Below are 18289 nucleotides of genomic sequence, written 5' to 3' on the forward strand. Positions count from 1 at the left end.
ACTGCAAGCAAACGTCGGAACCGCGATATGCGGTGAAGTTTTGCAACTCGAGAAGTCGCCTACTTGAGCACCTCTCCTAAAGAAGGCAGTGATGCGATGTGCTGAGTGCGACTGTTCAAAGGGCATAAAATATTTATTGACGGTCGTGAAAACATCCCGCCCAACAATGGTCCGGGTGCTCGTCGACGGCTATGGACGCCGATAATAATAGTGTGGGTGCTTTACAGAAACCTGATCTTCATATAAGTGTCGTGATCACTTTAGAATATCTAATTATTCTACAATCATACGGTTACGGATACTTAAAGCATATCAGGTTTCAGTAAAACACCCACACTATTGTTTTCGGCGTCCATAGCCGCCGATAAGCACTCGGACCATAGCTGAGCTGGACGTCTTCACGGCCATCTGTAAATGTTTGTGCCCTTTGAACAGTCGCACTCAGCACATAGCATTATTGCCTTGATCAGGACGAATGCCCAGGTAGGTTACATCCTTAGTTTATTTCAAAACTTCACCGCTCATTGTTGTTCCGAAGTTTGCTTCAGTTTCATCGACGCAGTTACGAAACGTGTTTACACGCTCAAGCACGTCCACTTGCTTCACGTGTTCGAAGCCAATTGAACTCGTCACACTGTGAGTTGAAGGCCCCCTTATTTCCCGAAACCGGATTCCCAATTGCGCTGATACGCGCGCCACGCCATAACTAGTCATTACTTTCAGGACAGACCCTGTATTCTGGACTGTGTTGTTTCAACATTTCTGATGGCTGCTCTCCTGGACATCGCTACCACACAGGGGTGCCCACTAGCTTGGTGGTTAAGGTATTCGATGGCTTCACTGTTCGAAGTCTTTGCCCTGCAGGAGTGCCAACTTCATCATCATCATCAGCCTGACTATACCCACTGCAGAGCGAAGGCCTCTCCCATATTTCTCCACTTAACCCGGTTTTGTGCTAGCTGCGTCCACTTGACCCAACTTCTTTTGTACTTAATTTTCTCAATGGCTGCTCGACATGACTGCCTAACAGGAGATGGAAACGTGCTGGGAAGTTGGGTGCAATCACACTGCAGTTTTTTCGTGTTCCGGGGACAGTGATACTGGTTCAGTCTTAGGCAGCAATTAACTGCATTACAAGAGCTCTTGTACAAATGTGAGAGAAACGTTTCGCCATCGACATTGTTTGGATACTGAGAGGTAAAGTGCTTAGTGTACATGACATCACATCAACTAAGAATTGTCTTATGTTAGCTGCTGTTAAGGCATTTACAATCACGGGAAATAAACGTGCAGCGGTTTCGTGAATAGCAGAATGAATTAGGAATTACATTGATCATGTATAACTATCAGCAGGAGATAGTACACAGTATCAAAGAAAAGTGAAAACTGGTCTCAAAGTTAGCTTCAGTTCGCAAGACAACGTTTGACATGACTTCTCTTAAGATGGGCAAGACACCCATCACTGGCACCGTATGCAGTTCTTGCCTCGAAAACAAGACATTTGGTCGAGGCAGACGAGCAGGGTAAAAAATGAAAGGATGCCTTCTTGAGGATAGATTTCTCAGTACTGAAAACCCGTTGTTCTATGACGACTTAAAAAATAGAAGAGGCAACAGCAGGAGAAAAAAAATTCAGGACTAAGTACATTGTCATGTACAGGCGCATGAAAGCTTACAGAATGACAAATTAAGAATAATAATTAAATTGTCTAAAATCTACGCATACAAGGACCTGTGTGGGGTTACGATATCACTCCCTTGTGCGAGCCTTTATAATCCATCCCTTAACGCCTGACAAGCCATTTAAATACGGGAAATGAATTTGGCTTTTCATTGTTTTACACATTTCGAAAATATTGCACATTTATCTCTTGCTGTTGCCTTCTTATTTTCCTTTTCAGGTCATCAGATCAGGTCAAGAAATAGTTTTTGGAATCTAGTTTTTGATAGCGTCTGAGTTATACCTATTATGCTTTCTATAGCTTTGAATTCTATCTTGAAAGACCAAAGCACACAACTATTAGGAACCGCAACCATTATGTGTAGTAAGGCATTCGTGATTTCAATAATCAAAGCTGCACAAATGGTGACCTTCATTAAAAGCTATGCGGGCACAAACGTTTTAGTCGTATGACTACAAATGCTTGCATGGGAACGGCAACCAATATCAGTAAACAGGTGAACGAATACAATCATAAATGTTCGTGAACTCAGCGAACTGCAAGAAAGAAGAGGTGGCACTAGGAATAAACCTTGAAATAAGGTTGGCACTTTGTGTGATATCGTTATTCAATAAATAATATTTTTATCTTTAGATTACATTGCTTAATTTTTTAAAGGACAAAGCGATATTTACGATGTGTTTTGTGATTTCAAGAAATGAGATGGGATATCGTTGTAAAGGCACAAGGCAAGTTGGGATAGTGGTTTGGTTTAACCGTGAATGGATGTAACGCTGAGTCAATACCACGAGGAAATATTAAAATTGAGGAAACAATAGGAATTATATGTAGTGGCTGCCTTACTAGTACGTGATGTAGAAGTATACAGTGCAAAAGTGGCAGGGACAAAACAGGGGATGCGAACACAGTGCGTGTGTATGCGTACCCATTTCTTGTTCCTGTCACTACTGCGCTGTATATTTCGGAACCAGAAGGCAGCATGAATTTTTTTAAGTAGCTATTAAAGCAATCTGCAATCCGAATAAGAATACAAAAGTGTGTGTGACACAGAAGTTGGTCATAAGTTATGTATCAAGTATCAGTTGATTACTTGAGCATTTTCAAAAATTTATCAAATGCGATTTATTCACGCATATCACATGGACATTAACGGTTCCTACAATGCAGAGCGAAACCCGGTCTCGCAAACTAATTTGCAAATCATCTTGTTTATGTTGTCAGAACAAGTGGACTCCAGAAACTGCTCCCACAGGTTTACTGTTGGTGCCATTTCGTAGCTCAAAAAGCAATTTCGACCTTATAAACAGCATATCAAAGTTTGTAGACCTTGAATAAATAAAGCCTCTAACTTAGCAAACAAAACTTTGTCACTAGTTTTCACAATACTACCTCAGTGACACATGAAGGTTTCATAATCGGCGCACACCTTGCACTTAGAGAAGTCCTGGGTTCTCCAAAACAGATTTCAGCTTTAAAATCTTTAGACATAACCTCAATCTACTGACTTCCACAAGTACAGTTTGAAGCAATCCGAAAGTTTGGCCAAAAGAATTGGGGTGTGTCAGGCCGAGGATGAAGTGCGTGACCAAACAGAATAATAAAGATTGTCCAATGCTGGTTCCCGCTCCGCGAACACTTTGTTTCTCACACATAACTCTGGGTTCTTCCTCTGCCGCAGATATACATCGTACAGGTGAAGCTCTATCTGTGTTTGGCCTCTTCAAAGTAAACAAAAATATTTCCTTTTCTTTGCAGTTATAACGATAAAAATCAGCACATGAATTACCAGCATTATTTTTCGCAACTAAGTGCTGCTTTATATATTACACAAGTCAATATATTTGTACATACTGTCTCTCATACATGAAGCAGATATTAAGTCCATTTTTATGCATTGCACTTCTATACAGTAACTTTTGCTTACTTCTACTGAGTTTAAACAACAATAATCAATTAAATATTAGCGGCAAAAGAGTGGTATCTATGCATTTCCTGCTTTAATAAGGCTCTGTGCCAGCTACTTGGAAGGGTACACAATACAAAGTAACATTCGTGACGTTTTCCTTTGCTTTTGAAACTTTCAACAGCCGTATTGCATTTATTACCTTCGAGATGAGACGGAACGCAACTCTTCTGGGGCAAAGGTAGCTAACAGAAGGAAGTCTTCGAGCTGTAGCTTTTGCTTCCTTTCGATTAGCTTTGCTTCCATTACGTAAACTGTAGCCTCAAAACTTCGTTTTAAGGCTACAAAAGGCTACTCAAAAGGAAGCTGTAATCAAAACATAAATATGGACAGCAATAAACCAATTTTTGAAACCTTGGTTCTTTGCAAGAAAGTTTTGTTCATTACTTTCAGCAAGAACACACGTCTCCTTGCTATCATCTATATGCCATGTTTTAGGCAAGTCACATTTAGCAAACAAAATCTGATAATATTCTGCCTTTCTTACCGCATGCAAACACGAGTAATATTATATCAAATATATTATTGGCAAAAATGGCGAGAATTGGGCCTAGTTTGTTATTCATAGTGGTTCATATTATTGGCAAAGCACACTTCACTGTTCTCCGTAATTCCCCACTGACGAATTTTCTGTCTATTTCCTGGAGGATACGAGTGCCTTTATTTCATGATTTGGCACGGTTCACGCCTTCAAAATCGCCTACATCATTTTCCTACCAATTACCCTCTGCAGTGCACCTAGTTATTTTAAATCTTTTTGCTATGTCTCGCAAATCACCCTCGAAGAAGAGAATGAAGGCTGCTTCATTTATGAATGAAAATGGGCTGTTTGTCTTCAACCATTTTTTATATCAGAAAGTTTAACATCAGTTCAGTTCAGTTCAGTCGTTCAGTCGTGTCCGACTATTCGCGACCCTATGGACCACATCACGCCACGCTTTCCTGTCTCTCACTATCTTGCTAACATGACATAACTTCCTCTGCAGGACCTCGAGGATGCCATCTAACCATCGCGTTCGCTGCCTACCCCTTCTCCGGCGACCCTCAACCTTTCCCAACATCAAATCTTTTATTTTATTTATTTATTTATACACATTACCTACAGCGCCCTCACAGGGGCATTATTGTAGGGGGGAAACATCATAAATAAGAACTAACATCTAGCACACAATAAATTAGGCAAATGATGCGGTCTACACAGAATACAGAAAACCCATGCACTGTGGAAGCAGAAACAAACAAAGAAAAAATAAAAACCATTGTAGAAAGGCAAACATACCCTAAACACACACACACGCACACACAAAAAAAAAAGATACATTTTAAAATACAGCACTGCTTAAAGAATAAATCTTTAGGCATAATCAACCTTGAAAAAAAATTAAAAAAAAAGCAACATAATACACTCGGACAACAATTATTGCACTTATATTGACAGGTGGCTTTGCAAATCGGTCAGAAATGATGTAGGACGAGCGGTAGCGACCCGCGAAGGGATACAGTTCCAGTCATGCACTGTTCGTGGGAAAAAACTATATTTAAATACGTTTATACGGCAATTGTACTCGCGTACCTTAAGTGGGTGGTCAGTGCCGGCGGAAATGTAGCTGGGTTCATGAATGTATTTCTCTTTTGGAATTCCAGTTTTATTATTAAGCACACTATAAAAGAAAGAGAGTCTCAAATATTTGCGCCTGTTTTCAAGTAACGGCCATCCCAACTTCTCGCGCAAACCAGAAGAACTTTTTTGGAAATTATAATACAGCGACTCCTCTCTTCTCACCAGATGACCAAATTAGCTAAGCTTTAACTTTACAATTTGACGCTCCAATGAGCAGTCAGGATTTATGGTCGACAATATCGACTGATTTGATCTGTCAATGCTCTTATCTGGGTTAGTTGGTGAAGGAGGACACACACGGCGGGTAGGCGGACAGGACAAACGCTAGACTTACAAGTGAAGTTTATTCCGGGAAAAACACATTTATACTTTTTTTCCTCCTCCTTAGCATGCTCCGCTGATGCCGCCTTCAATTGCAAACGCGGTCAGAAGTGGTAAAACCGACTTAAAAACGCCACGTTTACAGAATGCACTGAGAAGATTAAATTCGATAAATCTGAAATGCAAATGGGACGAAGAGCATGAGGAATACGGTACGAAAAGACCTTACAGAACCAAAATATAAACACATAATAAAACCGTTGTGGCGAAAGAAACCTTCAAAAGGTGACGTGAAAGCTAAAACGGACATGTGTACAGGCAAGCCGAGGTGACGTTAGATGAAAGAGACAAAACAACCATAAAAAGATCAAAAGTACACCGCGATAACCCAGCAACAATAGAAACCGCAACAATTAGATGAGATAGACAAAACAATCATGAATTGATAAAAACTACACCGCGACATTCCGAGCAAGTAAACGAGCAGGAGCTCCAATACAAGTAAAGAAGAACCAAAAAACCTTTGGCGCAACCCCAGGCAGAAGTCTTAGGGCAGAGGAAGGATTGATGGGAGAAAAACGTTTTGCCCGCTAAATAGTATCAAGGGCCACGACGTATCATCAGCTGCTGGGGATGGAAAACCTTTGTAATTGTTTATAGCCGGCATACCTTTCTAGATAAATCCATTCTTTATTACTGAGAGCAACAGATGGCTTACTCACGCATTCATCGCCTGCCTGTTTTATATAGAGGGCCTCAAGGATTTCCCTGCTCTCCCTGGTATGCATCCTCCCTATGGCTGCGGTCTGCTCTCATTTTGGAGCACAGTCCGGTTGGTGAAGGCACTTTTGCAATGCTCGGCCAAGCGGCTATCCATCGCAACACCTGAAACCTTTAGCTGGTGCTCCTGCAATCTTTCGTTAAGGCAACGGCCTGTTTTCCCGAGGTAGCGTTTGCCGCAGGGTAGAGGAATGTTGTAAACCACACCCTTCTCACATTTCACGGCTCTTCTCTAGTGTTTCTTAGTGCAGGCATTGCTCTTCATGCCGTCGTTCACGATCCTGCAAAGCCTGCTCAACTTCATCGGTGCTGTTAAAACAACCGAGTTGAAATGGAAACAGTGGAGTGTGTTATTAATCGATTTCGAAAAGGCGCTGAGGGGCTGAGATTCACGCATGAGCTTCCTACCAATAACTGCCTGCAGTTCCTGGATATGTGTCTAATCCTTAGTGAGTCTCACCTGTGCTGGAAGTATCGGCCCCGATCAAAGAAAGAAATTTTAGCCCATAATTCGGCCCATTCTAAGTTGGTGAAAGGAAGCATCGTGCTGAACTGCATGCGAGGTGCTATCTGCAATTCTTGTCCTCACGTGATTCTTTACAATCTCAGTGAGCAGGTGGCACGGATGAGGAAATCAGGCTATCCGATGGAAGTCGTAGCGCCCGTAGCCGAGGGCCTCGTAAAAAAGGTCTATAAGGGTCTTCGCCCCAATGAACCTGACAAGAGCAAGCCTAACAGCCGGCGGGTTGCCATTCCGTACCTGTACGGCGTGTCACACCACCTCAAAAAAGTGCGGAAAAAAAAACGGCATCTCGATTGTTTTACCAGCACCGATGAAGTTGAGCAGGCTTTGCAGGATCGTGAACGACGGCATGAAGAGCAATGCCTGCACTAAGAAACACTAGAGAAGAGCCGTGAAATGTCAGAAGGGTGTGGCTTACAACATTCCTATGCCCTGCGGCAGACGCTACCTCGGACAAACAGGCAGTTGCCTTAACGAAAGATTGCAGGAGCACCAGCTAAAGGTTTCAGGCGTTGCGATGGATGGCCACTTGGCCGAACATCGCAAAAAGTCCCTTCACCAACCGGACTTTACTCCAAAATTTTAAGAGACCGCAGCCATAGGGAAGATGAATACCAGGGAGAGCAGGGAAATCCTTGAGGCCATCTATATAAAACAGGCAGGAGATAAATGCGTGAGTAAGCCCTCTGTCGCGCTCAGTAATAAGGAATGAATTTATCTAGAAAGGTATGCCGGCTATAAACAATTATGAAAGTTTTCCATCCCCAGTAGATGATGATACGTCGTGGCCCTTGGTACTATTTGGCGGGCAAATTGTTTTTCTCCCATCACTCCTTCCTCTGCCCTAAGACTTCTGCCTGGGGTTGCGCCAAAGGGTTTTTGGTTCTTCTTTACTTGTGTTGGAGCTCTTGCTCGTTTTGTTGCTCGGAATGTCGCGGTTGCTCGGGAATGTCGCGGTTTTGTCTATCTCATCTAATTGTTGCTGTTTCTATTGTTGCTGGGTTATCGCGGTGTAGTTTTTATCTTTTTATGGTTGTTTTATCTCTTTCATCTAACGTCACCTCGGCTTGCCTTTACACATTTCCGTTTTAGCTTTCACGTTACCTTTTGAAGGTTTCTTTCGCCGCAACGGTTTTAATTTTTGTTTATGTTTTGGTTCTGTAAGGTCTTTTCGTACCATATTTCTCATGCTCTTCGTCCCATTTGCATTTCAGATTTATCGAATTTAAACTTCTCAGGGCATTCTGTAAACGTGGCGTTTTTAAGTCGGTTTTATCACTTCTGACGCTATTGCAATTATATGCGGCACCATCGTAGCACGTTAAAGAGGAGGAAGAAAACTACAAAAAGTATAAATGCGTTTTGCATGGAATAAACTTCAGTTGTAAGTCTAGCGCTTGTCCTGTCCGCCTACCCGCCGTGTGTGTCCTCCTTGTGCGCTAGCACCATGCCTGAATTTGATCTTCTGGCAGTCCAAGGAACTCTCAAGAGTCTCAGCCCGCACCACAATTAAAACGCGTCAATTCTTCGGCGGTCAGCCTTCTTCTCAGTCCAACTCTCGCATCCCTACATCACAACTGGAAAGACCATAGCACGAGTTATATGGATCTTGGTTGGCAGACTAATGTCTCTGCTCTTTACTAGGCGGTCAAGGCTAGCCATGGCTCTCTTTCCCAGAAGCAAGCGTCTCCTAATTTCATGGCTGCAGTCTCCTTCCGGGGTAATCTTGGAGCCCAAGAAGAGAACATCTGTCACAGCTTCCACTTCTTGTCCCTTCATGCTCCAAGACTTGATAGGGCAAGATGTTATTATCTTTGTCTTTTTAATGTTCAGTTAAACCCAAGCTTCTCACTCTCTTCTTGCACGCGCATCAGAAGTCTCTTGAGTTCCACTTCACTTTCTGCCATTAAAGTGGTATCATCCGCATATCTAAGGTTGTTGATACGCTTTCCAGCAATCTTCACTCCAGCTGAACACTCACTAAGACTTGCCTTCCTCATGATGCACTCAGCATATAGGGTAAATAGGCAGGGCGAAAGTATGCAGCCTTGTCTCACTGCTTTCTTTTAATATAAGTTTAATATATCCTTTCCTAATTTGGTAGTTTCTACCCGAAGCTCTCAATAAATTTTAACCTGCTTCCACAAATGGAAAATGTCTTTCTTCAGGTAGCCGTTTTCTCCATGGTTACAGTGTGTGAACGCTCGCAGCAGAGATAAATGTATTGCTGTTTGATATATAGCAGTTGACTATATTAAATCCTGAACTGCAGTTTTGGTTCTTTCTGTGCTAGATTTGTACTTCTACAAAAATATGAAAAATAGTACAGGGCTTATACGCACACCACAATAAACAAAAGATTAAGAAATTCACCGCATAAAGAACTTAACTGTATGGGCAATAGCACTAACTAGTTAGCACTGTTAAGGTATTAACTATTGGTGTTATACCTACATACTCCGTTCATCCAATCCTCTCTCTAGCTTCTTCCAGCATGCTGTGAATTACAGCAAGCAAGTGACAGAAATGACAGAGAACGGCAATAAGCTCAAGAAAAATATCCCAAATGAATAAACCTAAGCCTGGATATGAAGCTGCTTCCTTGTAGAGAAACATTGTATTGACTAACTTGATAAACTTTGTTTCCATCGCGAGGCTGTCGAATTCATAACAGGTTAGATGCTGATAAAGCAAAGTTTCTCTGAAAATAAGGCGTCATAATTACCCTTTGCTCACTTTAAAAATTTATTTTTGCAATACAATCCTCGCCACAGATTTTTCCCCTAATGTATTATATATTTCGTGTACGAATAAATTTGTTTCGTAACTTGTCCTGCACTATAATTATGATAAGCATGACAGTTTCTAGCTGCAAAGTGATACATACAAAACACCGACACATGCGACCGCGTTTCGCGCAAAGGGACGATGTTTATCTTTCCACCTTGTAACTTTTGTTTTTGTTTTTTATTTATTAATTTTTGTACACCGATATCTAGCATTAGCAAACATTGGCTTTCCAATCTGAGCAATTTCACATTATGAGAAATGATTATGTGGAAATAATTGTCATTAGTTATTAAATGAATTACGCACTAAACTTTCTTAATTAGCACTATCAAGCTTTGCCTTTTCGCTGGGAGCATTCTGACGCCCTTGATCACCCGTGTTTGCAATTTTTGAACTATTTCAATAATTCAATTGAGAAGTCAGACAGACTAAATATTCTCAAGTAGCATTATCAAGCATTGACTTTTAATTTTGGGCATTCTGACACATTTGAACACCCCTTTTCAATCTGCAAGTTTTTCATTACCTTAATCATTCAATCAATATCATTTCATTAAATCGTCATCGCCTAGTACACAACAATCAACCATTATTCACTACAACCCCAAAATACTGCGATAACTCCCGCCCTCCGATTATTTAAGATAAGCGTTGCCAACAATTACATCGCAGACGGCTTTTCAGCCGAACAAGTTTTTAAACTGTCGCTTAAAATTAACTTCCTTCGCCTGTTGAAGTTCCATGCGCCACAAGCGAGGGCCCTCGTAAGATACACCATACCAAGGGCAATGTTGCATTGGTCACAAGTCTCACGGCGCCTTTAAAGCCACTGCAATGATATTCATGGAAGCGGCCTCTTCGTTGCCCACAAATATTTTGCCACAGTTAATCAGGAATGATGTTAGGATGACAGACTGTAACGAGATATAAAAGACAGCTGTTAGACATGTACAAAACCCCAACCACACGCACAAAAATAATATCAGACTAATATCAGTAGTTACAAGGAGATATAAGGTGACGAGTTGTACTTGACTGCTGCATAACCAATTAACAATTGTATTGAGATTTCAACAAGGTACAACTTCAATCCAACAGACCCAGTTGTAAATTAATCAGTAAAATTGGCGCAATTGTACAGGTAATATATCTGCACAATTCGGTGTTCTTTTTGTCCTATAGGGATCAACACAGCAACGCGACACAGGCAATGAGGGATGCCGTTGAGGACATCTCAGGAAATTTGGACCATGAGAGGTTCTTTTAACTGACTTTGCGCAGTACATTGAAGCCACGATATTTGCCTCCATCAAAAAGCGGCCACCGCTGCCAGAATAGAACCTGCATAGCTTGGTCCAGCAGCCTTTAATTCTTTGCTTGCAGCAGAGACTGCGCTTTCTACGTGTTGCGGAAAAGTTTGTAAAACGAGAAAACACAAAAAAAAAAGGCCAGCATGCAATGCACAGCATATCATGAATGTATGCGAGGTGGCTTGGTTTGAGCGAGTTGGTTGGTTGGTTGGTTGGTTTGTGGGGTTTAACGTCCCAAAGCGACTGAGGCTAAGAGACGCCGTAGTGGAGGACTCCGGAAATTTCGACCACCTGGGGATCTTTAACGTGCGCTGAAGGGAAACGACTATGTATGTTTGTGACGGGACGTCACGATTTCAAAAAAAGCACAACGTTTTCAAGCAGTCAGCACTTACCTATACGCTCCAGGCCGTTTGCAGAGTGTCGTGACGGCACAAATGTTGCGTACGCTTGACTCGCTTCTGAGTGACATCCTTCTGGACGGTAGAAACTAGTCGCCGTCGTCGTAGCCTATTTTAACGAAGCTTCGAAATCGGTGAGCTTTCGCCTGGTGTAGGCGCGGGGAAAAAAGCAAGCGCGCAGGGAAGGCAACAAAACAAAGTCTCATGACTGATAAGGTGTTCCGATTCGTGGCTATCGGGAAATGAGCCCTTGGCTTGTCGCGATGAAGGGCTTCGCGCTGTTTTCGTTGTGCCAAGCGTAGACGGGTCACCGTGTGCTCCTGGTGACGCATTCTGCGTGAAAAATTTCGAGTTTAGAGTTTCGTTCGCTATCTTGCAATGAAGGGCTCGGGCTTGACGTCACGGAACAAAGCGCACGGTCATGTCTGCCTGATATTGGTAGGTATACAGCATGTTTAGTCTACATACAGAGAATGAACTTTCCGTGGCAAGGGTCTTGCCGAGCTGTTTCAAAGCGAACGCTTAAACACGTGTGTACTACGATTGGTAAGGTGGCTGGCGTGCGCTTATATAGCATGAACCACATAGTTGCAGAAACTGGAACTTGTGGAATGGAGAACTTACGTTTTTTCGCATGCGTTTTTGCGCAAATTAAGTTTATTTGGTTGTGTTTATAAGGTTTAGCAATAAATCAACTTGGCCTGTAAAATGAAGGGATCCTTTCCCACCCACGCACGCGGCGGGTTGATTCAGCCTTCATCTATGTGGACAAACAACGCCACTGCGAATGTGATATATAGAGCGTACTCCATAGCTCTGGGGGTGCCTCAACAGCTGTACAAATTAATGCTCGAACCCTACTAAGCCATCCGAGTTTGCATATAGAGGCTAAGCGCGAAGAGTAGCGGTGTGATGTGCCGTTGCCTCCGCGGTTAGCTCCGGCCGCGCGCTCAGAGCTGACCGCCGATGCCACGGCTGTACACTATCCGTACGTATATATACCGACCCCAGGCGGTGAAATGACCGGCGCCCATGCAATGCTACGGGCCTTCATGATTTTAATTGGTAAGTATAACAGACACGGGGCAGACACCGGTCAACACACTATGCTCACCGCACTCCTGATGTTTCAGGTACTGACGTACTGGTCACCTGCTTGTACGTGCTCTTTCCTGGACTATCCGCCATCCAAAATTTCTACTGCACCCGCCTGAAACTTTGGACCCGAAGATGCAACTCACGCCACGCTCGGGATGCCGGTCTCAGCGATAATCACCAACCCCATCTGGCAACCACCGCTGTCCGTAACGTCACCAATCACGGGACGCAACGCTACCCTATTTAACCAGCCAAGCCGCTCGGTCCACACGGGGCACGACACCGGTCAACGCACTATGCTCACCGCTCTCCTGACGTTTCAGGTCAGTTACCTAAACCATTGTAAAACATTCTGAAGTAGCCATCCTTTTTTGTTAGAGGTGTCGTGCCCCTAAGACTTCGGGTGGCGTAGTGCTTTTCGCGTAATAATTGATGTGCTAGCATTCAACTACTTGTCGCAACTGCTGCTGTTGATATCAGGCGATGTTGAACTCAACCCTGGCCCCGTTGAAACGCGCGTGCAGCGGTTAGAAGAAAGCCTTGAAGCACTGCGTGCTGAAATAGATCACCTCACCGCCACTCAAGCTTCACAGGAAAGACAAATACAGTCCTTAAGTAATCGTATAGCCAAATTAGAGTCATCAGAGCCAAAACCTAACACCGATACACCCCCCAACAAAACAGACAACATCCAACGCGGAATAGCAGTCTTAAAAGCTGCCAGCATTGATACAAAAAAACCGAATGCGCCGTAACTACTTGCTTTTTTTAGGCCTCGATGACACAAGCATGGAATCATGGTCTGAATCAGAAAACAAAATTGTGGCACTTTGTGCCGATCACCTTGACTGTCATCTTGACCAAAACAGCATTGAACGTGTCCACCGCATTGGAAATCACTGCAACGAGAAAAAGCGCCCCATAATTGTCAAATTCACGCAGTGTAAGACCAAAGAGAGCATTCTGTTCTGTGGGTGGAAAATTAAAGGGACCAACTACGCAATAAGAGAAGATTTTGAATTTCCAACCCGGCAGGCACGTTCCAAACTGCTTCAGTTCATTCGCCCACGGAAATGTGCCTTTAAACTGGCTTTTGACAAGCTTTACGTAGACAATAAATACTATATTTACGACCCGACCACTGAAAGCGTAATAGAAAACACCAACTCGGCAATCAGCACGCGAAGATGCGCAGGACTTTCATCCGCAAGTATTTCTGAAAGCAAAACATGACGCTCCAAAAAGCAGGTACTATCTTTTGTCACCATCCGGCGCACTTCGCCATGCCTTGATCTAAATATCGCGTTAACGAACATCCGAAGCGTAATCTCAAAACGTGATCATCTTGAAAGTTTCATTACGGATGTTGATGCTGATGCTGAGAAACTTAGCTGAATGCAGATATCAGATTCTGAAATTTTTCCCCTAATCTTAACTACACTATATACCGGCATGACAGGAAAACCAAAAAAAGGTGGGGGCGTCCTCATAACTATCAAGAACACCCTATCATCATCTCACATTAATAGTGACGACACTCTTGAACTCACGTGGGCATGCTTGAACGACAGGGCTAGAAAAATTGTTCTTGGCATTTACTACAGGCCACTGGATAGCGATTCAACATTCTGTGAGAGAGAGAGAGAGAGAACAACTTTTATTTAAAATGCCTGCAGAATCGGTTAGGCTCCCTCCACGCAGGGAGGACAAGCTTTTACCGCGACGCGGCCACTACGTCAGTCTCGTGCGTTGTGCTCCTTGAGGTCTTGTTACGTCCCTCGCTACTTCCGCGGGTTCGAGAGGGCCGCCGCCCCCTTCTTGGGGGTGCTGCCCCCCCTCTCCTCGGTTTCGCTCGGTCGCTGCCTCTCTAGAGCTGCCGAGACCTGCTGGACGGCCTTGAGTTGTGTCTCTTGATCACAGCTCCTCGTTGCAGCCTCTAGCTGCGGCGGGATCGTCGTCTTCTCGCTGGCTTCGCGCGGATTTACTCTACAGTCCCAAAGGATGTGAGCCGCGGTGGCTCTCTCCTTCGCGCATAGTCTACACATGTCGCTCGCGTGCACACTCGGACACATGTGCTTAGCTAGCACCGGGGTAAGCAGGGACCCTGTCTGTAACTGTCTGTATAACACTGCCTCCTTCCGGGTAAGCCCCGGGTGAGGTGGCGGCATAGTCTGTCTGTTCAGTCTGTACCATTTCACTATTTCGTTGAAGGTGGTCATCTTGTCCTTGGCACTGCGCCGCGACCAAGACTCCGAGTCGGCCGTGCTTGCAGCCGCGCGGTTGGTTAGTCCTCGCGCGGCCGAGTTGGCCGTCTCGTTGTGGTTCACGTTTCCGCGTTCCGACACGTCACTGCCCATGTGGGCCGGAAACCACTTGATCACCACAGGACTTTTGCGTTCGATGTCTTCGGCCTTGCGCAGTATGCGCGCGGCCTCACTACATACCCTACCCTTGGCGTAGTTCTTCACTGCCGTTCTAGAGTCACACAACACTGTAGTGCATCCGGGGTCGGAAACGGCCAAGGCGATGGCCACCTCCTCCGCCCGGTGCGCTTCTCGAGTCCGGACGCTCACCGCGGTCTTCGTTGCACCCGTCGATGCCCCAACAACCACCGCCGCGTATGCGTCGGTGTTCCCTCGATACTCCGCCGCGTCCACGTAGGCGGCGCCTTCTTCTCTGGCGTGGAGGTCTACGAGAGCCCTGGCCCTCGCCAACCTCCGCTCCCTGTTGTGCTCGGGGTTCACGTTCTTCGGGATCGGGAAGACCCTGAGCTTTCTGTTGATGCTATCTGGTATAGGTACGTCTTTCTGCTGCTTGCCTTCCCTCGGTTCGAGGCCAAGGTCCCGCAGTATCTGTCTTCCTAGTGGTTAGAGCGCCCGTCTCGGCTGCGGGAGGTGGTCAGTTCGAAACCCACCGCCGGACACCCACCGGTAAAAATGGGTACAAGCGTCCCCCGGCCTGGTGCTCGGCTTTTACAGGGGTGTGCGTTTGGGAGAAGCTCCGTAAACCCCGCTGCGCGCCCCTCCTCCGCAGTGGGCCCAAACCCAGTTTCGAACCTCGCAGCCTGCAAAGGTGGTTCTGTTTGTCTTGCAAAGGTACTTCCTTTGACCCTCACCTGAAGTGCTCCCTTAGAGCCTCAGCTGCAGCAGTCCTAAAAAAACAAAATGAAAAAAGGGCCACATAATGGGCTGTTGCCGCGCAAGGCGGACTTATTGTTGTCCGATGGCGGAACGAATCACTGCCACATCGGCGCAACTATTTGGGCCGTGACCCCTTTTCCCAAGCATTTCACCCCAGAAGAGCCGAGCACCAGGCCTCTTTCCTGGTGCTCGGCTCCACCCAGGCCACCGCTTCGGTGGCCTGGGTGGCTCTTTAACCAATATCAGAAATAACTTTTCAAACTCCCCCATATATTTATTAGTGATTTTAACTTCCCGAACATTACCTGGCCCCTACTCTTAGTGCTTAACAGAATACCTTCCACCGACGCAAAACATTTCCTCCACCTAACACTTGACTTTAACCTACCACAAGTCATCACAAGCCAAACAAGAGGAAACAACATCCTCGACCTTATTCTTACTACTTCCCCCGACGACGTTAAAGGTATAACCACGTTACCAGGCATTAGCCACCATAACTTACTTCACATCCGCCTCTCATTATCTATTAAAAAACGATCCCCAACGCAAAAGTTAATAACCGACTACAAAAGGGCTAATTTTGATGCCATCAACATGCACTATTAAATTTCTACAGCTCTTTCCAGAATTTTTTTCATTCTCGTACGGTCAATGCCAACTGGGAACATTTTAAGACCACTATGCTAACCCTGAAAAACATGCACATTCCGTCCTTCATTGTAAAATCCGATTCTAACAACGAATGGTTCAGTAGAGAACTTAAAAGGCTTCTTAATAGGAAAAAACGACTATCAAACAGCTAAGTTGCATAACCATTCCGAAGCACGGGAACGGTACCTTCAGTACGCAAAGTATATAACGAAAAATTGACATCCGCCAAAGAAAAGTTTTTTTCCTCCGATTTACATTCAATCCTCTTCAGTTCAGTTCAGTCATTCAGTCGTTTTCGACTCTTCGTGACCTTATGGACCATATCACGCCACGCTTTCCGGTCTTTCACTGTCTTTCTAACATCACATACCTTAATCTGCAGCGCCTCGAGGACGCCATCTAACCATCGCGTTCGCTGCGTACCCCTTCTACGGTAACCTTCAAACTTTCCCAACATCAAATCTTTCTCCAGCGACTCCTCTCTTCTCATCAGATGACCAAAGTAGCTGAGCTTTAACTTTAGAATTTGACCCTCCAATGAGCAGTCAGGGTTTATGGTCAACAATATCGACTGATTTGAACTTCTGGCCGTCCAAGGAACTCTCAAGATTCTCCGCAAGCACCACAATTAAAACGCGTCAATTCTTCGGCGGTCAGCTTTCTTCACAGTCCAACTCTCGCATCCATATATCACAACTGGAAAGACCATAGCACAATTTATACGGATATTGGTTGACAGTGTAATGTCTCTGCTCTTTACTAGGCGGTCAAGACTGCCCATGGCTCTCTTTCCCAGAAGCAGGCGTCTACTAATTTCATGGCTGCAATCCCCTTCCAGGGTAATCTTGGAGTCCAAGAAGAGAAAATCAGTCACAGCTTCCAGTTCTTGTCCCTTGATGATCCAGGACTTGACAGGGCAAGACGCCACGATCTTTGTCTTTTTAATGTTCAGTTTAAGCCCAAACTTCTCACTCTCTTCTTGTACGTGCATCAGAAGTCTCTTGAGTTCCACTTCACTTTCTGCCATTAAAGTGGTATCATCCGCATATCTAAGGTTGTGGATATGCCTTCCAGCAATCTTCACTCCAGTTGAAGACTCGTCCAGACCGGCCTTCCTCATGATGCACTCAGCATGTAGTTTAAAAGGGTGGTCGACAGTATGCAGCCTTGTCTCACACCTTTCTCAATCGGAAACCAATCAGTAAGACCATGCCCAGTTCTGACTGTGGCCTCTTGCCCTTCATACAAGTTCCTGAGGAGACAGATGAGGTCAATTGGAACTCCCATTTCTTGGAGAGCTTGCCACAATCTGCTGTGATATACGCAGTCAAACACTTTCGAATAATCAATAAAGCAGAAGTAGATGGGTTTCTGAAACGTTCTTGCTTATTCCATGATCCAGCGAAGGTTGGCAATCTGGTCTCTAGTTTATCTGCCCTTGCGAAACCCAGCTAGCAAGTCCGGAAGCTCCCGATCCACATACTGCGGCAGCCTACCTTGGAGGATTTTCAACATTACCTTGCTAGCATGCGACATAAGCGCGATCATGCGGTAGTTGGAACAATCTTTAGCACTACCTTTCTTTGGAATGGGGATGTGAATTGACATCCTCCAATCCTGTGGCCACTGCAGGGTTGTCCAAATTTGCTGACATAATGTATACAGAACGTTAACAGCGTCATGGTTGAGGTTTTGTAGCAACGCAGCTGGAATGCCATCAATTCCGCTAGCTTTGTCCTTAGCAAGGCTGGCTAAGGCCTATTCAACTTCACTCTTCAGGATACCCGACTTGAGACAATGAATCACAACAGTTTTATGTTGGGTTTGCACATCCGCGTGCTTCTTTTACAGTTCTTCTGTTTATTCCTGCCACCTCTTCTTTAGCTCTGAGGCTTCAGTGAGGTCCCTGCCTCGATTGTCCTTTATCACGCCCAGCTTAGCACAGTAGCTTCCTTTAATATTTTTGATTGTCTTATACAGAGCTCTTGTGCTCCTCAACTGCTTGGC

At 44.6% G+C, this 18289-nt stretch overlaps 1 long non-coding RNA gene across 2 annotated transcripts in view; it reads right to left on the minus strand.

Annotated features, from left to right (window-relative positions):
- LOC146187817 (uncharacterized) overlaps nt 1-18289 on the minus strand; it is a 125996-nt gene that overhangs the window by 91967 nt on the left and 15740 nt on the right. Inside the window, exons 2-4 of one of the 2 annotated variants that reach the window (XR_014707152.1) lie at nt 13332-13387; nt 11385-11723; nt 10073-10593 (exon numbers count right to left, since the gene is read on the minus strand). This is a non-coding gene — a long non-coding RNA (uncharacterized LOC146187817). Of the gene's footprint in view, nt 1-10072; nt 10594-11384; nt 11724-13331; nt 13388-18289 lie in introns of those variants that run through there. The other variant, XR_014707153.1, reaches the window with a different exon arrangement.

This window comes from Amblyomma maculatum, chromosome 5 (assembly GCF_055883805.1).
Source record: "Amblyomma maculatum isolate TAMU_Amacu chromosome 5, ASM5588380v1, whole genome shotgun sequence".
NCBI classification, from domain to species: domain Eukaryota; kingdom Metazoa; phylum Arthropoda; class Arachnida; order Ixodida; family Ixodidae; genus Amblyomma; species Amblyomma maculatum.